Raw genomic sequence first — 22,207 nt, 5'->3', positions numbered from 1 at the left:
GTTCAGAGAGCCTCCTGCAGGAGTACTCTGAATGCCATTTCAAAGTCTTCCAAAAAGAAAAGTGGAAAAAAAAGGAAAAGAAAAGAAAAACCCACTTGAGTTCTTTAAAACCCGTACCATAAAGCTTGAGTTGTGTTTCAAGATCATGGCTCCCACTCGATCACCTCCACTACTGTCATCGGGCTGTTTATCAATCAACCGCCTCCTTTTCTTGGTCATCGCTTCTTCAAGAATTCAACTTATCAAATATCAAAATACTATCAAACAGATCCCAAACCAATTTCCAAAGAAAAGAAACTTTAATTCAATGAAATCATCAATGAAAATAGAGAATTCTGCATGAAAAAACACTAAAAAAAATGAACTTTTTCTGTGGCACTCTTTCTTTGCACCAAGGCCACATCTCTTCTGGTAAGCTTTCACGTCAAATTAATGTGTATGATAACCATTAGTAATTTTTTAGCAACGATCCAGAATAAGAAAGAAAGAACCAACATACAGAGGTGAAAGAGAAGGAATAAACATACACAAGTGTAAGACATGCAAAGTTGTAGGGTCTCTCCAATTACAGCTCGCAAATGTCTTCTTTGTACACACAACACAATTCGATAATGATATTCAGACAATCACTGTAAGAGTCTCTCCAATTACAGCTACAAGAACATTTGTGTCTAGGTCCCATAAAGTGACAATATCCTCTGCAGCAATATAGCTAGAATAGAGCCATCGCCAGAAAATACAGCAGTTGTCATTGACCTTTTCTTGCATGGAAATCAAGTTCTCAATTAGAACGTGGACTAGAGCAGTCCAATCTCTGTCATTTTTGGCTCATTGCTCACCAATGTAGTGACAACCGGTGCACTGTCCCAATCACTATAAATAAATAGAAAACAAGATGTGAAAATCTTATTTAAGGCATGCATTTGTAAAACTAAAGATTTTACATATATTCTAACCATCCACATTTAAAAGAAAAGAAAAAAAATTGCTAATTTTATGAAGTGACACATTTCATTACAAAGATTATCTAAAAATAAGCCATTATAAATAAATAGAACATGAGATGTGAATATCTGAGCTAAGGCATGCATGTGTAGATCTAATGATTCTATGTGTACTCCAACCATCCACACTCAAAAGAAAAGAAAAGAAAAGAAAAATCTTTTTTTTTTTTTTTTTTGCTGAATTTTATGAACTAACACCATTCATTTGAAAAATTAGCTGAAAATAAAATATAAAAACAATAGAAAATGAGATGCAAAAATCTGATCGAAGGCATGCATTTGTACATTTAATGATTCTACATGTATTCCAACCATCCACACTCAAAAGAAGAAGAAAAAAACTAATTTTTCTGAATTTTATGAATTGACACCATTCATTCCAAAAATTACTTGAAAATAGAAAGTTAACAAAAAATGAAAATGAGATGCAAAAAATTGAACTAAGGCATGCATATGTAGATTTAAAGATTCTACATGTATTCCAACCATCCACGCTCAAAAGAAAATAGAAGAAAAAGCTGACACTAAAGAAAAAGCTGACACTATCCATGTATTTTGTGAATTTCAGTCCATGTAAGATGAACAAACATCCCTTGTAATAAGATGAGCCAAAAGAGCTCAAAACTAATCTACACATGATAGGAAAAGTGATAACAGGCGGGAAAAAGTTTCAGACCTTGAAGAAGGCTCCTTAGCTGACTCTTCAATCACCTAAGATGACTCAGACAAAGGTGTAGAGCTCCTATCAGTATTTGGGCCATTTGTGAAGATTGCATTAAGCCCAAAACTAGCATCAAAGCTTCTGAAACTCAATCCACTTCTCTCAGCTTCAGGGACATGAAGATGGTTTGGAATGATGACGTGTTTGTCTGAGAAATTCAAATCCTCTAGCTTCTTTTCCAGCTTCACTGTTACCTCTTGAGTCTGTAGCACTAGACGCAGATAGTGACTGAGAACTGACTTCTTAGTAGCCTTGATGCATAAATCAATCAAGCAAAACTCAATGACCCAAACTTGAATCAGCCGTATTTTCAAAGCACAATTTGGCATGCCCGTGTAGCAAATGTTTATAAAAAGATCAACCATTGAAACCTTAGAAATGAGTTGTATATTCACATTTTGAACTTTATCTTGGCACATACAATTGAACAAGCAAAATAAATTCAGATCAGTGCAACCGCTTTTAATGTACTATGAAGTCAGATTCTAAGGTTTTTTTTATTTTTTTGAATGGTAGCTAGTAGCTTCTAAGAAGTCAAAGAGTGAAGTTTTGTATGAAAGATATATATATAACAAAAAAAAAATGAACGGATAGAAATTATAAATAGATTCGATACCTGAAAGTTGCAAAATGCAAATATAGTCTATTAGTTCTAATTCCAGAGCTTATCTACAAGTTGCATGCAAGTGATAATGGAGAGATCTATGAGCCTAGATGCAATATCCTGATACCTGCAACCATCAATGGCAATTGTACACACATTAGTACTAAGATTTAGTGCCTAAAATCATCCACTCAAAGAGTCATCATCCAAGATAATATCCAAGGCATAATCATAATAGGGAACCTGTCCTTGTAGTCCACATAAATTGAAGTCGTCTTGTATATAATCCTCATCAACTTCACAAAGGAGCTCATTTCCTCTCAAGCCACAGAACCAAGAGATCCATGATGAATCATCTCCCTCAGAACAACTAAGTTTTGTCTCTTCGCTGCCTGTCTCTGAGAGGTCTTTAAAATAAAAATAACCCAGTTCAGAAATTAGGATTCAGAGAAATAAAATAATGCAAAGATATAAGAAAAGATATACCCAGAACAAGTTGTTAGGAGAAAAGGCCTTTTATTTGAGACAAGCAAATGCATTGCAATGAATTTGAGACCATCCAAGTGCTAAAGCAGGCTTCAACAGTAACCAAGTGTTTCAAATAAATGCAGTTTTTTCATATTAAGATTGGGAACAAGTTGTGACTAGAGAATTGTGGGAAAAGAATAGCTCCCTCAAACGCCACGACCTCGCATTACAGGTGAATCTGTTTTTGGGAAATATATTGCATGCAAAAGAGATTGACCTTATCATATTTCATAATCTAACATCCAAAAAACAAAAAGCATGTCATTCTAGTTCAAAAACAGAAATTTCATCCTATCTACATGTCATGTTCGTTGCCAAGATATATATATTCATCTGTTGTGTTGTAGCTCACCCTATAGTTGCAAAAAAATCATCTACCATTTTTTCCGGCTTCATAATCTCACAATTCCTACAAACTTTGGGCTTTAAAATGGTTATTTACTACTAGTTTCTGCATCCACTCCCACAACCACTTCCTACTATTTTTAGTAGCTAAGGTTCAGCTTGAGTGATTAAGATATCCATCAGTTATATGTATTCAAGAGGAACTATCCACATTCGCTGAAAAAGGCTACAGATTGGTGGCTAGGATCTCTTAATCTTGGGAGATTTTTTTTTTTGTTTGGTGCATCCATGGTGCACCATCCACAACATAACAGACCGATGATCTGGATCAGTGAACCATGGCCCCACTTATACAAACCGAAAACCTGATTACACTGCATTAACTTTGGATCGGGGATCAAATATTTTCTCAACATTCTATCAGCTATTTTGGACTGCTTAGGTTCAGCTGTGTATTAGACCCAACTCCCTAAATCCCTAAATCCCCACATCCCTAAATCCCTAAATCTCCAAATCCCTAAATCCCCAAATCATTTCAATCGGTATTGAGATTGAGAGAGATTGAGAGAGAGAGAGAGAGAGAGAGAGAGAGATACCTCACTACATATTCAAGTTCGCAGTTTGTCTTTTGACCTCAATCCCATCCAGACGGATCGGTTGACGTCGTATCTCCACCTTCTCCTTCTTCTTCTCCTTCTTGCAGCGAAAGAGGGTTTTGAAAACCCTAGCGAGAGAGACAGAGAGGTTGGGAAACAGAGAGGGAAATGGGGCTGAGAGATAGAGAGAGGGTGAGGGAGCGCGAGAGATCGACAGAGGGTTGAGTGCGAGAGAGAGAGAGATCGACAGAGGGTTGAGTGCGAGAGAGAGAGAGAGAGAGAGAGAGAGAGAGAGAGAGAGAGAGGGCGGAGAGGGCGAGGGAGGGTTAGTCGCGGGTGGGCGAGAGAGAGAGAGAGGGGCATTTGTTTTCGTGAAATTGGGTGCGTGGGAGAGGTGTGCGGGAGGTGCATGGACGGGATTTTAGGGGTGATTTATTTTAGGACTTGTGGGGCCCACCGTTGTGTATGTTAATTACCCGCTCCGTTCATTCATTTTAACAGATCATTTTTAGGGTTTATCCAAAAAATGAGTCACATCTAAGATTTAGGTGGACCACACCACATATTAACAATGTAAATTTATTTTTCATTCTTTCTCATGGTGTGGTCCACTTAGACTTTTGATCTTTCAAATTATTGGGCTCATGCACTGAAATAATATTTCAAAATTGATGGACCGATTAGATAAAATAAATATATTGCAATGGGCCCCATGGAGCCCCTTAAGCAAAGTCAAGTTCCTATGGGGAGTTATGTTTTAGCCACAGATGAAGCATGTTTTAGCTACGGATTAAATCCGCAGCTAATTAGCTACGGATTAAAGCCGTAGCTATAGAGCTACACAGTCCGTAGCGTTTGCTCATTTTTTTGGTAGTGGTGGCTTATAGACAAAGGGATGAGTAACCAACAATACGAAATAGGAGGCCTTCCCCAGGTATCCAGATGCTTTTAGATATAATTATGTTATTTTTAAATGTATTAGCTCGAAATTGATGGAGCAGACCCGGATGTGCGTCGGAGCTATTCGGATGTTGAGCGGGGGTCCCTGGAAGGTGGGAGCCGCTGTTATGACCATGATGAAGCTGTCCATTTCCTATGGACAGCATTGGAGTGGCCTGGCCATTTGGACAGGCTATATTTATGTATTTACTCGAAATTGATGGAGCAGACCCGGATGTGCGTCGGAGCTATCCAGATATTGAACGGGGGTCCCTGGAAGATGGGAACTGCTGTTATGACTATGATAAAGCTGTCCATTTCCTATGGACAACATTGGAAGGGCTTGGCCAATTGGAGCAGGCCGTGTTTTTATCTGTATTTACAGGGACCACACCCTTAACCTATAACCTAAACCTATTCTCAAATTCCAAAACCTATAACTACAACCTAAACTTATAACCTAAACTCATTTCCCTAAACTTTAACCTACAACCTAACCTAAACCTATACTTATAACCTAAACCTATTCTCAAATCCCAAAATCTATAACCTAAACCTTAACCTAAACTTATAAGCTATAACCTATAACCTAAACCTATAACCTATTCCCAAATCCCAAAACCTATAACTATATCCTAAACCTTAACCAAAAACCTATAACCTAACCTAAACCTAAACCTATAACCTTAACCTAAACCTAAACCTATAACCTTAACCTTAACATTTAACCTTAACTTAAACCTAAACCTAAACCTAAACCTAAACCTATAACCTATAACCTAAACTTAAACCTAAAACCTAATGTATTCTCAAATCCCTAAACCTAAACCTACACCTAAACCTAATCTCAACTCCCTAACCTAAACCTAAACCTAAACTTGAAAACCCAAACCTAAACCCGATCCCGAACCCGAACCCGATTTCCTAAACCTAAACATTAACCTATTCTCAATTCTCTAAACCTATAGCTTATAACCTAAACCTAAACCTAAACCTATAACCAATAACCTATAACCTAAACCTAAACCTAAAACCTAAATGCATTCTTAAAGCCCTAAACCTAAACCTACACCTAATACTAATCTCAACTCCCTAACCTAAACCTAAACCCGATCCCGAACCCGAACCCGATTTCCTAAACCTAAACCATAACCTATTCTCAATTCCCTAAACCTATAATTTATAACCTAAACCTAAACCATAACCTAAACCTATATAACCTTTAACCTAAACCTAAACCTAAAACCTAAATTGTATTCTCAAATCTATAAAACTAAACCTACACCTAATCCTTATCTCAACTCCCTAACATAAACCTAAACTTGAAAACCCAAAACTAAACCCGATGCTGAACCCGAACCCGATTTCCTAAACCTAAACCTTAACCTATTCTCAATTCCCTAAATCTATAGCTTATAACCTAAACCTAAACCTAAACCTATAACCTATAACCTGAACCTAAACCTAAAACCTAATGTATTATCAAATCCTTAAACCTAAACCTACACCTAATCCAAATCTCAACTCCCTAACCTAAACCTAAACTTGAAAACCCAAACCTAAACCCGATCCCGAATCCGAACCCGATTTCCTAAACCTAAACCTTAACATATTTTTAATTCCCTAAACTATAGCTTATAACCTAAACCTAAACCTATAACCTATAACCTAAACCTAAATCTAAAACCTAATGTATTCTCAAATCCCTAAACCTAAACCTACACCTAATCCTAATCTCAACTTCCTAGCCTAAACTTAAACCTAAACTTGAAAACCCAGACCTAAACCCGATCCCGAATCCGAACCCGATTTCCTAAACCTAAACCTTAACCTATTCTAAATTCCCTAAACCTTAACCTATAACCTAACCTAAACCTAAAACTATAACCTGCACTTATAACCTAAACCTATATCCTAAACCTAAGCCTAAAACCTAAACCTAAACCTAAAACTGAAATTTATTCTCAAATCTTTAAACCTAAACCTACACCTAATCTTAATCTCAACTCCTTAACCTAAACTTAAACCTAAACTTGAAAACCAAAATAAAAATCCGATCCCGAACCCGAAGCCGATTTCCTAAACCTAAACATTAACCTATTCTCAATTCCCTAAACCTATAACTTATAACCTAAACCTAAACCTAAACCTAAACCTAAACCTTAACCTAAACCTAAACCTATAACCTACAACCAAAACCTAAACCTATAACTTAAATGTATTCTCAAATCCCTAAACCTAAACCTACACCTAATCCTAATCTCAACTCCCTAACCTAAACCTAAACCTAAACTTGAAAACCCAAACCTAAACCCGATCCCGAACCCGAATCCGATTTCCTAAACCTAAACCTTAACCTATTCTCAATTCCCTAAACCTATAGCTTATAACCTAAACTTAACCCTAAACCTAAACCTAAACCTAAACCAATCACCTATAACCTAAAACCTAAACCTAAAACCTAAATGTATTCTTAAATCCCTAAACCTAAACCTACACCTAATCCTAATCTCAACTCCCTAACCTAAGCCTAAACCTAAACTTGAAAACCCAAACCTAAACCCGATCCTGAACCCAAACCCGATTTCCTAAACCTAAACCTTAACCTATTCTCAATTCCCTAAACCTATAGCTTGTAACCTAAATCTAAACCTTAACCTAAACCTAAGCCTAAACTTATAACCTATAGCCTAAAGCTAAACCTAAAACCTAAAGTATTCTCAAATCCCTAAACCTAAACCTACACCTAATCCAAATCTCAAATCCCTAACCTAAACCTAAACCTAAACTTGAAAACCCAAACCTAAACCCGATCCTGAACCCAAGCCTGATTTCCTAGACCTAAACCTTAACCTATTCTCAATTCCCTAAACCTATAGCTTATAACCTAAACCTAAACCTAAACCTAAACCTAAACCTAAAACCTAAATGTATTCTCAAATCCCTAAACCTAAACCTAATCTTAAAACCTAAATGTATTCTCAAATCCCTAAACCTAAACCTACACCTAATCCTAATCTCAACTCCCTAACCTAAACCTAAACCTAAACTTGTAAACCCAAACCTAAACCCGATCCCGAACCCGAATCCGATTTCCTAAACCAAAACCTTAACCGATTCTCAATTCCCTAAACCTATAGCTTATAGCCTAAGCCTAACCCTAAACCTAAACCTAAACCTAAACCTGAACCTATAACCTAAATGTATTCTTAAATCTCTAAACCTAAACCTATACCTTATCCTAATCAAAACTCTCTAACCTAAACCTAAACTAAACTTGAAAACCCAAACCCAAACCCGAACCCGATTTCCTAAACCTAAACCTTAACCTATTCTCAATTCCCTAAATCTATAGTTTGTAACCTAAACCGAAACCTAAACCTAAACCTATAGCCTATAACCTAAACCTAAACCTAAACCTAAAACCTAAGTATATTCTCAAATCCTTAAACCTAAACCTGCACCTAAGCCTAATCTCAACTCCCTAACCTAAACTTGAAAACCTAAACCTAAACCCGATCTTGAACCTGAACCCAATTTCCTAAACCTAAACCTTAACCTATTCTCAATTCCCTAAACCTATAGCTTATAACCTAAACCTATCACCTATAACCTATAACCTAAACCTAACACCATAATGTACTCTTAAATCCCTAATCCTAAACCTACACCTAATCCTAATCTTAACTCCCTAACCTAAACCTAAACCTAAACTTGAAAACCCAAACCTAAACCCGATCCAGAACCTGAACCCGATTTCCTAAACCTAAACCTTAACCTATTCTCAATTCCCTAAACCAATAGCTTGTAATCTAAACCTAAACTTAAACCTAAACCTATAACCTATAACCTAAACCTAAGCCTAAAACCTAATGTATTCTCAAATCCCTAAATCTAAACCGACACCTAATCCTAATCTCAACTCCCTAACCTAAACCTAAACCTAAACTTGTAAACCAAACCTAAACCCTATCCCGAACCCGAACCCGATTTCCTAAACCAAAACCTTAACCTATTCTCAATTCCCTAAACCTATAGCTTATAGCCAAAACCTAACCCTAAACCTAAAACCTAAATGTATTCTCAAATCTGTAAACCTAAACCTACACCTAATCCTAATCTCAATTCCCTAACCTAAACCTGAACCTAAACTTGATGACCCAAACCTAAACCCGATCCCGAACCTGAACCCGATTTCTTAAACCAAAACCTTAACCTATTCTGAATTCCCTAAACCTATAGCTTATAGCCAAAACCTAACCCTAAACCTAAACCTAAACCTAAACCTAAACCTATAACCTAAACCTAAAACCTAAATGTATTCTTAAATCTCTTAACCTAAACCTATACCTTATCCTAATCTCAACTCCCTAACCTAAACCTTAACCTAAACTTGAAACCCAAACCTAAACCCGATCCCTAACCCGAACCCGATTTCCTAAACCTAAACCTTAACCTATTCTCAATTCCCTAAACCTATAGCTTGTAACCTAAACCGAAATCTAAACCTAAACCTATAACCTATAACATAAACCTAAACCTAAACTAAAAACCTAAATGTATTCTCAAATCCCTAAACCTAAACCTACACCTAATCCTAAGCTCAACTCCCTAACATAAACCTAAACCTAAACTTGAAAACCTAAACCTAAACCCGAACCCGATTTCCTAAACCTAAACCTTAACCTATTGTTAATTCCCTAAACCTATAACTTATAACCTAAACCTAACCCTAAACCTAAACCTAAACCTATCACCTACAACCTATAACCTAAACCTAAAACCTAAATGTATTCTAAAATCCCTAAACCTAAACCAACACCTAATCCTAATCTCAACTCCCTAACCTAAACTTAAACCTGATCCCGAACCCGAACTCGATTTCCTAAACCTAAACCTTAACGTATTCTCAATTCCCTAAACCTATAGCTTGTAACCTAAACCTATAACCTATGAACTAAACTTAAACCTAGAACCTAATGTATTCTCAAATCCCTAAACCTAAACCTACTCCAAATCCTAATCTCAACTCCCTAACCTAAACCTAAACCTAAACTTGAAAACCCAAACCTAAATCCGATCCCGAACCCGAACCCAATTTCCTAAACCTAAACCTTAACCTATTCTCAATTCCCTAAAACTATAGCTTATAACCTAAACCTAAACCTAAACCTAAACCTTAACCTAAACCTATAACCTTTAACCTAAACCTAAACCTAAAACCTAAATTGTATTCTCAAATCCATAAACCTAAACCTGCACCTAATCCTAATCTCAACTCCCTAGCCTAAACCTAAACTTGAAAATCCAAACCTAAACCCGATCTCGAACCTGAACCCGATTTCCTAAACCTTAACCTTAACCTATTGTCAATTCCCTAAACCTATAGCTTATATCTTAAACCTAAACCTAAACTTAAACCTAAAACCTAATGTATTATGAAATCCCTAAACCTAAACCTACACCTAATCCTAATCTCAACTCCCTAACCTTAACCTAAACCTAAACTTGAAAACCCAAACCTAAACCTGATCCCGATCTCAAACCCAATTTCCTAAACCTAAACCTTAACCTATTCTCAATTCCCTAAACCTATAGCTTATAACCTAAACCTAAACCTAAACCTAAACCTAAACCTAAACCTTAACCTAAACCTAAACCTAAACCTATAACCTATAACCTAAACCTAAACCTAAAACCTAAATGTATTCTTAAATCCCTAAACCTAAACCTACACCTAATCCTAATCTCAACTTCCTAACCTAAACTTAAACCTAAACTTGAAAACCCAAACCTAAACCCGATCCCGAACCCGAAGCCGATTTCCTAAACCTAAACATTAACCTATTCTCAATTCCCTAAACCTATAGCTTATAACCTAAACCTAAACATAAACTTAAACCTTAACCTAAACCTAAACCTATAACCTAAATGTATTCTCAAATCCCTAAACCTAAACCTACACCTAATCCTAATCTCAACTCCCTAACCTAAACCTAAACCTAAACTTGAAAACCCAAACCTAAACCCGATCCCGAACCCGAACCCGATTTCCTAAACCTAAACATTAACCTATTCTCAATTCCCTAAACCTTAACCTATAACCTAATCTAAACCTAAACCTATAACCTGCACTTATAACCTAAACCTATATCCTAAACCTAAGCCTAAAACCTAAACCTAAACCTAAAACCGAAATGTATTCTCGAATCCTTAAACCTAAACTTACACCTAATCCTAATCTCAACTCCCTAACCTAAACTTTAACCTAAACTTGAAAACCTAAACCTGATCCCGAACTCGGACCCGATTTCCTAAACCTAAACCTTAACCTATTCTCAATTCCCTAAAGCTATAACCTATATACTATAACCTATAACTAAAACCTAAACCTATAACTGAAACCTAAACCTAAACCTAAACCTAAACCACAACCTATAACCTAAACCTTAACTTATAACCTATAACCTAAACTTATAACCTATAACCTAAACCTAAACTTAAAACCTAAAACCTAAAACCTAAATCTAAACCTAAAACCTAAATGTATTCTCAAATCCCTAAACCTAGACCTACACCTAATTCTAATCTCAACTCCCTAACCTAAACCTAAACCTAAACTTGAAAACCCAAACCTAAACCCGATCCCGAACCCAAACCCGATTGCTGTAATAATGTAGCCCAATCACATGGCAAGAAACAAGAACGTATCCCTTTTAACACATGCCCCTTTTTACAAAGCTTTAATTTTTGTTGTTGTTTCTATTAACTTGAATTGTAGCCCAATCACATGGCAACAAACAAGAATGTATCCCTTTTAACACATGCCCCTTTTTACAGAGCTTTAATTTTTGTTGTTGTTTCTATTAACTTGAATTGAAACACTTTTTTGCATTATTTGCTTGCATTAGTTTTATTTTAATGATCAGTTTTATTTTAAAAAAGTTTCCACTTTTTTGGAAGAAGTTTATGCAATTCTTTATGATTCTGAATTATAATGTTTTGTTGGTTTAATATTTTTTTCAGATGAAAGACAAAAAGAAAATTGTTGCTGATTTTTTTCCTTTTTTTTTTTAAATTTATGATGTTAAACTTATATATATTTATGCGTGGATGAATGTAATGTGGATAAGATTGTTTGTGTTTGGATGGATGTAGTTTATATTTGGATGAATGTAGTTTATGTTGGATTTACATAGTTTGGGTTTGGATGGATGTAAATGTGAATATGATAAAATATATTATATAACAGGTGCATATCAGGTAGAATACGATGAAATATATTGTAACAGGTGTACATTGACCCTCTCAAATTTGAAAGTGTGCTTTGAAGGCTCATAAGAGATGGTCCATGACAGTCCTTTTTATGGACGGTCCATGGCCATCCTTTGAGGGCTCATAAGAGAGGGTCCATGACAGTCCTTTTTAAGGACAGTCTATGGCCGTCCTTTGAAGGCTCATCAGAGACGGTCCATGACAGTCCTTTTTAAGGATGGTCCATGGCCGTCCTTTGAAGGCTCATCAGATACGGTGTATGACAGTCCTTTTTAAGGACGGTCTATGACCGTCCTTTTAAAGACGGTCGATGGCCGTCCTTTGAAGGCTCATAAGAGACGGTCCATGACCGTCCTTTTTTCATCAATAAGAATGACAGTTTTCGACCGTCCTTTAAGTAATACAACACGTCAAAATTTGACGGCCCATGCAACAGTTCATGACCGTCCTTTTTAGTCATTTGAGACGGTTTTGGACCGTCCTTTTTTCGCTGTTTTGGCGTAGTGGATGCACATATAGAATTAGACATGCTCGATTGAGTGTGATCATATTAATGGTCTAGGACAAGTTATTGGAGATTTAAAAGAATTGTTTCTGCTCCACTTGTAAATTTAGTATAATATCATCCTTTAGGGAGGATTATAGTATTAGATATCTCACATTAAATTTACTTGATTTGAGGTTATAGATTGAGTTTTTTTTTTATTAGGAGGGAGCGTAGTAATTCAGTCATTACCACCAAAATATAAGAGATACTGGTGTTTGTCTCTAATTGAATAATTTCTAGAATCGGAGGTTTATAAATATAAGTGTGGGGCTTTTGTTTGAAATACTTCTCTTTCAAGCCCTAGCTCTAGAGAAATCTTTCTCCTCCTAGAAACCCTAGTGCACTAAATATAGAGATCTCATAGTGTATAATGTTCTCTTGCTTCATGGTTGAGAATCAACATGTTTGATGGGCTTTCATTTTGTCTCCATATTCATTTTCCATTCTAGGTAATTTTTATTTTTAGAAAATTTAAAATTAACATATTTTTCGATGCTTTTACGTCTACCTAAAAAGGCTTATCCAATATCTATTGAGGAACCTTTTCTAATATAAAAGTATTGTCTATTTAGAAAAGAGTGTTATATTGAGATTATAATATCATTTTCAATAGAAAAAATAATTATTTTTTAATAGGTTTTCTAATAGACTCAATGTTTTCCTTCTCTCCTTTTTTCTTTTGGTTTAATTTATTTATTTATTTTGTTTCATGATGAATGTAACCATTTTAAATAAAAAAATTGCAATCCATTTATAAGATCATAACACCTTTGTAAACTTAGTTTCCTATCAATTTCATTTTTTTTTTCATTTTCTATTTTTAGTAGGGTTTTGCTAGGCCTATAGGCGCCTGTACTAGGTAGTTATCTACATTCCATCACATGTGCCATCATAACACATAAATCATTATCATTATTTAAGCTTTATCCCAACTAATTGGTGTTGGTTAATGAATCCTTTTTTGGCATTCCACTCTATAGGGCCATAACTTCAGTTAGCATGTTGGTCATTATTTTTGTTATGGGTAAAAATGGACTGGCTAAAGAGAAGAGGTCAGCTCTGACATCTTTGCGGGACATGAGGTCGGCCAGTACCGGTCATGACTAATGAGCTCCTTAATGGCCAATGAAGATCTCCTCCACCGAAGAGAGGTCGGTTACCTATTATGTATGAAGTTAAATCGGCAGGTCGGCCATCTAGCCAATGATAAGGGGGGGCTCAAAGCTCATCTAAATGTCCAGGTCAGCCAAGACCACCTCGGACACTTGAACTTGACCCCCCACAACATATTTCATCTGAATTTTATGGAAAGGAGCTCGGTCTCATTACCCTAATTAACACGAAGTATGAGGTTAGGTCGGTAGGTCATCAATCTACACGACACAGAGAGAAGGGTTAGGGCTTGCCAGAGAGTCTAGGTTGGCATACTACCCCTGGTCAAGTCAAACTCGGCTTCCTACTACACACCGCCCCCAGTTTCTACTAATGAGGTCTTATCCAAAAGACCAGCCCGAGATCTTCGCCGAAGATCTCGAGGACAACACCGATGCGCTTGGAATACGAATCTCCCCAGATTTTCGCCGAGGATCTCAAGAGATCATCCCGACATATTCGGGACTTGATTCCCTCTATAGTATGTCCCTACTAAATAGGGAGATCTCCTCTATGTCACCACCTCTCCTCAACTATAAATAGGAGTATCTCTAATGGTGAAAGGTATGTAGAATCTTTCACCCAAAATCCCTTGATACTACTAGACCCAGATTCTTAGCTTGACTTTGGCGTCGGAGGGTCCCCTGCTTTAGCCAGGGTCTCATTTGTCTTCTTCCTGTGCAGATACTCGAAGGTCTAAAAAGGTTGGACCAAATTTTCACCGTCTGTGGGAACGACATCAAAGCCATTCCTTTTTTTACCAGAAAACCACAATGACGAAGGGAAGTAAGAAAACTCCAGTTGCCATTGCTACAACCATCCTAACTCTTCCTAAATCATCAATCGAGCATGGTGCCCAACCCTATCAGCAGCGGGCCGACTTTACTCCCGCAGTGCCCACTCCTCGATCCCGCACCCGGGGTGATCGATTAGTCTCCTTGGAGAAATGAGTCCAAGTCCTGTATAAAAGCATTTATCGTCTCATGCAACTCGTAGAGAGATAGAATCCACCCCTCTGTCGCGATGCAGAGGAGCGTGCTACCATTGCACCACCTCAAGCACCGGTCAACTTGCGGAGAAACAAACAACCTCTTGAGCTACCACCCTAGGCTCTTTCCCACACTTCAGGAGCAACCACGCTTACAGACTCTGACCTGCGCCCCGTGCCAAAGAGGAAGAGTTGTAGAAAAGCCCTCGAAGAAGTGGCCGAGAACGAGGGCTCTTGGGAGGCAAAGCTCACGAAAATTTGAGGGCAGATCAGCGACATCAGAAAAGCCTACCGTACTCGAGCACCGAACTCAGTAGAGGCCATGTTAGGAGAAACCGAACCACCATTCACCGACGACATTATGGCATCTTTACTTCTGTCGAGGTTCTGAATGCTACAGATGACCCCCTACTCTGGAGCCTCCAATCCGGCCAAGCACCTCGAGTCCTTCAAAGCCTAGATGGAGCTTCATGGCACCTTGGGCCCCATAATATGCCGAACGTTCTCCCTGACTTTATTAGGAGATGTTTGGCAGTGGTTTAGGCAACTGAAGCTGAGGTCCATCAGTTCCTTCTCATAGCTCAGCAAAGCCTTCCTCACACAATTCATCGGTGGGAGAGACAGAAGAAAGCCATCAACTCATCTTCTCATGACCAAGCAGAGGGAGGATGAGCTGTTAAGAGACTACTTCATCTGTTTCAACGCCGAAGCTGTCCAGGTCGATGATTATTTTGATCACATAGCTCTGAATGCCATGGTAGCCAGCCTCAAATAAGGAAAGTTCCTATTTTCTATTGGTAAGAATCCCAACTGCCCTCACGAACCTACTTAATCGAGATAAAAAATATTCCAATGTTGAGGAGCTTTTTAGTTCATGAAGAGATGCTTGAAGAGGAAATAACTCGACTTAGGATAGGAAGCGAAGGAAAAAAGGGGACATTCTACCATTAACGCCAAAAGAAAGAAAGATGATGACCAAGACTAAGGCCAGCATACCAACCAATATCCAAAGTCACTTCTATCTGTATACTCCCTTGAACACTGAGCCAGAGTAGGTACTGAAAGAAGTCGAGCTGAACCAATTAACCAATATTGATAATAAGGCTCATCGGCCAACTCTGACCTCGACATCAAATACTGAGTGACGTATTGACTAAAAAGGAAAAAGGTGCCCGCGACACTACCACCATGCTTTCTACTATTCGACGATTTCTACAATAAAAAAACTTCCCCAGGTTAAGGGAAGAGAACTTCTTTCAAATTTTGATTTCTACATTTGGACTTTCAAATATATGGTCTGCTTGTACATCAAATCAGTGCAATTTAAACCGTTCAATCTCGACTTATATCAACCCATAACGAACCCATAAAGTTAAAGATTAATCCGCCTCCGATTGACTCATGATCTTCACCCTAAACTTGCATCTCTAATGATCGTTGATCCCACGACTTAAGTCAACCCTCTGAGACATGTGATAATGTGCCTAAAGCATTCAAAACGATTCAATCATGATGATGAACCAATCACTTAATTCTTACCTTAAATCGACGTGTACAAATCATCCATTTCCATCACTAACCCTAGACTATTCATTTATCAACCTTTACATCTACTCGTATACTCGATCATTCATTAAACCAATTGTAGAGATACCTAATCAGATTTAGATATAACAATCTAACCGTTCACGTCACCATCAGACCATCCCATCATGGAGAACTTACCCAAAGACCATCAAAACCACACTTAGACTTGTCCACCGATGAATCTAAACCATCCACCCTATTCCTTATCTTTTCGTGATCATATCTTACCTATAAATTTAAATTCCAATGTCTAGAAGTGCATCCACTAATCATCTAAAATTTCACGGTGTACATGTTCCCACCCATCACCAATCATTAAAAAACCTATTTATAAGAGTCCGAATACGATGGATATTTAGACAATGATTATTCAATCCAATTCAACCATACATTGCTAACTTTGGAGTTTAACCTATGAGATTAATCTTCCATCGGATTTGTCATCATGACTTTTAGAAGACCCGCATACAAATCACACAATGAGCATTGTTACCATCAACAGAAAACTTCCAATGAATTTATCGGTTTACATCTGACATCAGATCACGTATTGAATCATTGTCGTTGTTTGTATATCATTCATCAAGAATTCCACAAAATTTACATTTTCCAAAACAAGAAAGGGCTCGATGTTTGCATCCATATGATACACCATGCACTCTCCGCCTGATAGATCACGATCCGACACTTCATTCATAAAACTAACCATACAACTACTCCCTAACACCGCAAAGAACTTTGTGATTCCCTTTTTCGCATTGAGAAGATCATCCAGTCGTTCATTTCAAGATCAGTCCCATTCAACTATTAAATTTAAGAGCAATCACTTCGAATCGTATTTCAATGATCTAAACCATTCATTACCTGAACCACTTGAGATTATAACTCGTGATCAACATTCAACCATTTAAATATATAAATCAAACCAAAACACACGGTTGAGGCATGTATGCAATAACAAAATTCAACTAGCCACCTTGATGCAACCCGATTCCCTCTCTCACAATTCTTCTTCTTCCCTCCTAGTCTAAGTGCAAAATGCGGTATTTCCTGAACCCACCGGTAACGCTCTAAATTTCGTAACCCAAGTTTGATACTTGTGCACGAAATCCTAAGTGTTAACTTTTAGAGAAATTTCTATTTTCCATATAAAATTATTTACCATTCTCAAGTGGGCACCATAACATAAGTAAAACAAACCATTTAGTAATATCCAAATATAACCAAATATTTGCCCATAAGACTTATACAAACCAAAGCACTCAAGTCCAAATAAAATGAATTAACATCTAAAGTCTCTTAATATAGAAAGAACTGAAATCAATCAGTCTTGAGCTACAAGATAATCAAGCACCTCCTGGGACAAGTAAGGCCACTTATCCCTAGCATCAATATCCTACTTCACATCTGTAGGTACTTGCTCATCCTCTACATAACCTGTTGGTGTAATTGCACATGGTATCCATGAGTGGCTATCTCAATGCGCGCCCCCCCCCCGACATTTACAACCTATCATCATAGTTTAAGAATAGTTCTAAAGGAAAACATACAACATAATAGCAATTCACAAGTGTAATCATGTTTTAATGCATTTATGTATGAAATGTTCTTCATATGTAGGGATGCACATCCAGCTGGAAAATGTTGATGAAACCCACAGTACCAAAAAGGGATGGCTGCACAATGACTAGTCATCCGCTAAAATACCCCAAGGGTATACGTGTACAATGACTAGTCACCTAGTTAACAATATACCAATGACTAATCATCCGCTAAAATATTAAAAAAATACACGCGCACAATGACTAGTCAACTAGTGAAAATTCGTAAGCTATAAATGCATGATTAACCCATCTTTTATTAGTCCGATTTACAAGCAATCCATTTATATTTAAGTCCTTAAAACTATTGACCACTCCATTTCATGATCCAACAAGTAGTTTTACTATCACAAGATCATCCGTGACTACAACAACAAGATTGATCTCACAAGCACTCCATGGGCATAAGACCATCCAAGGACACCAAATACGGATTCAAACAATAAGCAACTTGAGCACAACTAAATTCTATGATGCTAAATCTAAAAACACTTACATTTAGATCTCACACATCAGGGGCCACTAGTTCAAGGTAGAATCCCATAATGTATATCCACACTCATATAACAATAGGTTCTCTTATAACTCATTGACTTAGAAATGTGGTAATTCACGTAATCACTATTTACTTCATGTGACAATACAAATCACGTATCAATCCACATTCTCAAATGTTCATATGACTTATACCCAATGCTACAACACTTGCACACAATGCCACACTACTTGCACACAATTCACAAATGTTACACTACATCTATATAATGCCACACTACTTACACACAAATGCCACACCCATTCCACACAATGCCACACTAACTTCCATACAAATGTCACACTAATTCCACATAAATGCCATACAACTACATATAAATGGCACACTATTTTCTACACAATGTCACACTAACTTCCATGCAAATTCCATAATAATTTCCACATAATGCCACACTAAATTTCATGAAAATGGTACACAACTCCATACAAATGTCATACTAATTTTCACACAATGTCATACTAACTTTCATGCAAATGATACACTATTCCATACAAATTGCCACACTAATTTCTATACAATGTCACAATAACTTCTATGCAAATGCCACACTAATTTCTATACAATGTCACAATAACTTCTATGCAAATGCCACACTAATTTCTATACAATGTCACAATAACTTCTATGCAAATGCCACACTATTCCATACAATCGCCACACTAACACTACGCTAAAACTGCAAAAGAAGGACGGTCCAAAACCGTCTCAAATGACCGAAAAGGACGGTCATGGACCGTTGCATGGGCCGTCAAATTTTGACGTGTCGTATTACTTAAAGGACGGTTGAAAACTGTCGTTCTTATTGACAAAAAAAGGACAGTCATGGACCGTCTCTTATGAGCCTTTAAAGGATAGCCATCGACCGTCCTTTAAAAAGACGGTCATGGACCGTCCGTAAAAGGGACTGTCATAAACCGTCTCTGATGAGCCTTCAAAGGACGGCCATGGACCGTCCTTTAAAAGGACTGTCATGGACCGTCTCTTATGGCCCTTCAAAGGATGGCTATGAACCGTCCTTTAAAAGGACTGTCATGGACCTTCTTTTATGAGCCTTCAAAGGATGGCCACAGACCATCCTTAAAAAGGAATGTCATGGATCGTCCCTTATGAGCCTTCAAAGCACATTTTCAAATTTAAAAGGATCAATATACACCTGTTACAATATATTTCATCGTATTCTTCTTGATATACACCAGTTATATAATATATTTCATCATATTCACATTCATATCTATCTAAACCCAAACTACATAAATCCAACATAAACTACATTCATCCAAACATAAACTACATCCATCCAAACACAAACAATCTTATCTGCATTACATTCATCCACGCATAAATATATATAAGTTTAACATCATAAATAAAAAAAGGAAAAAAATCAGCAACAATTTTCTTTGTGTCTTTCATCTGAAAAAAAATATTAAACCAACAAAACATTATAATTCAGAATCATGAAGAATTGCATAAACTTCTTCCAAAAAAGTGGGTACTTTTTTAAAATAAAACTGATCATTAAAATAAAACTAATGCAAGCAAATAATGCAAAAAAGTGTTTCAATTCAAGTTAATAGAAACAACAACAAAAATTAAAGCTCTGTAAAAAGGGGCATGTGTTAAAAGGGATACATTCTTGTTTGTTGCCATGTGATTGGGCTACAATTCAAGTTAAAAGAAACAACAATAAAAATTAAAGCTTTGTAAAAAAGGGCATGTGTTAAAAGGGATACATCCTTGTTTCTTGCCATGTGATTGGGCTACATTATTACAACAATTGGGTTTGGGTTCGGGATCAGGTTTAAGTTTGGGTTTTCAAGTTTAGGTTTAGGTTTAGGTTAGGGAGTTGAGATTAGGATTAGGTGTAGGTGTAGGTTTAAGGATTTGAGAATACATTTAGGTTATAGGTTATAGGTTATAGGTTTAGTTTTAGGTTTAGGATTAGGTTTTAGGTTATAGGTTATAAGTTTAGGTTATAGGTTATATAGGTTATAGGTTAAGGTTTAGGTTATAAGTTTTGGTTTAGGCTTAGGTTAAGGTTAAGGTTTAGGTTATAGGTTTAGGTTAAGGTTTAGGTTTTAGTTATAGGTTATAGTATATAGGTTATAACTTTAGGGAATTGAGAATAGGTTAAGGTTAAGGTTTAAGTTTAGGAAATCGGGTCCGGGTTCGGGATCGGGTTTAGGTTTGGGTTTTCAAGTTTAGGTTTAAGTTTAGGTTAGGGAGTTGAGATTAGGATTAGGTGTAGGTTTAGGTTTAAGGATTTGAGAATACATTTCGATTTTAGGTTTAGGTTTAGGTTTTAGGCTTAAGTTTAGGTTATAGGTTTAGGCTATAAGTGCAGGTAATAGGTTTAGGTTTAGGTTAGGTTATACGTTAAGGTTTAGGTTTAGGAAATCGGGTTCGGGTTCGGGATCGGGTTTAGGTTTAGGTTTTCAAGTTTAGGTTTAGGTTTAAGTTAGGGAGTTGAGATTATGATTAGGTGTAGGTTTAGGTTTAGGGATTTGAGAATACATTTAGGTTTTAGGTTTAGGTTTAGGTTATAAGCTATAGGTTTAGGGAATTGAGAATAGGTTAAGTTTAGGTTTAGGAAATCGGGTTCGGGTTCGGGATCGGGTTTAGGTTTGGGTTTTCAAGTTTAGGTTTAGGTTTAGGTTAGGTAGTTGAGATTAAGATTAGGTGTAGGTTTAGGTTTAGGTTAGGGAGTTGAGATTAGGATTAGGAGTAGGTTTAGGTTTAGGGATTCAAGAATACATTTAGGTTTTAGGTTTAGGTTTAGGTTATAGGTTATTAGTTTAGGTTAAGGTTTAGGTTATAAGCTATAGGTTTAGGGAATTGAGAATATGTTAAGGTTTAGGTTTAGAAAATCAGGTTATGATTCGGGATCGGGTTTAGGTTTGGGTTTTCAAGTTTAGGTTTAGGTTTAGGTTAGGGAGTTGAGATTAGGATTAAGTGTAGGTTTAGGTTTAGGGATTTGAGAATACATTAGGTTTTAGGTTTAGGTTTAGGTTATATGTTATATAGGTTTAGGTTTAGGTTATAAGCTATAGGTTTAGGGAATTGAGAATAGGTTAAGGTTTAGGTTTAGAAAATCGGGTTCGGGTTCGAGATCGGGTTTAGGTTTGGGTTTTCAAGTTTAGGTTTAGGTTAGGGAGTTGAGATTAGGATTAGGTGTAGGATTAGGTTCAGGAATTTGAGAATACATTTAGGTTTTAGGTTTAGGTTTAGGTTATAGGTTATTGGTTTAGGTTTAGGTTTAGGTTAAGGTTTAGGTTTAGGTTTAGGTTATAAGCTATAGGTTTAGGGAATTGAGAATAGGTTAAGGTTTAGGTTTAGGAAATCGGGTTCGGGTTCGGGATCGGGTTTAGGTTTGGGTTTTCAAGTTTAGGTTTAGGTTTAGGTTAGGGAGTTGAGATTAGGATTAGGTGTAGGTTTAGGTTTAGGGATTTGAGAATACATTAAGGTTTAGGTTTAGGAAATCAGGTTCTGGTTCGGGATCGGGTTTAGGTTTGAGTTTTCAAGTTTAGGTTTAGATTTAGGTTAGGGAGTTGAGATTAGGATTAGGTGTAGGTTTAGGTTTAGGGATTTGAGAATACAGTTAGGTTTTAGGTTTATGTTTAGGTTATAGGTTATAGGTTTAGGTTTAGGTTTAGGTTAAGGTATAGGTTTAGGTTTCAGTTTAGGTTATAAGTAATAGGTTTAGGGAATTGAGAATAGGTTAAGGTTTAGGTTTAGGAAATCGGGTTCGGGCTCAGGATTGGGTT

This window comes from Magnolia sinica, chromosome 2 (assembly GCF_029962835.1).
Source record: "Magnolia sinica isolate HGM2019 chromosome 2, MsV1, whole genome shotgun sequence".
Lineage (NCBI taxonomy): Eukaryota > Viridiplantae > Streptophyta > Magnoliopsida > Magnoliales > Magnoliaceae > Magnolia > Magnolia sinica.
This window is presented reverse-complemented; position numbering follows the sequence as displayed.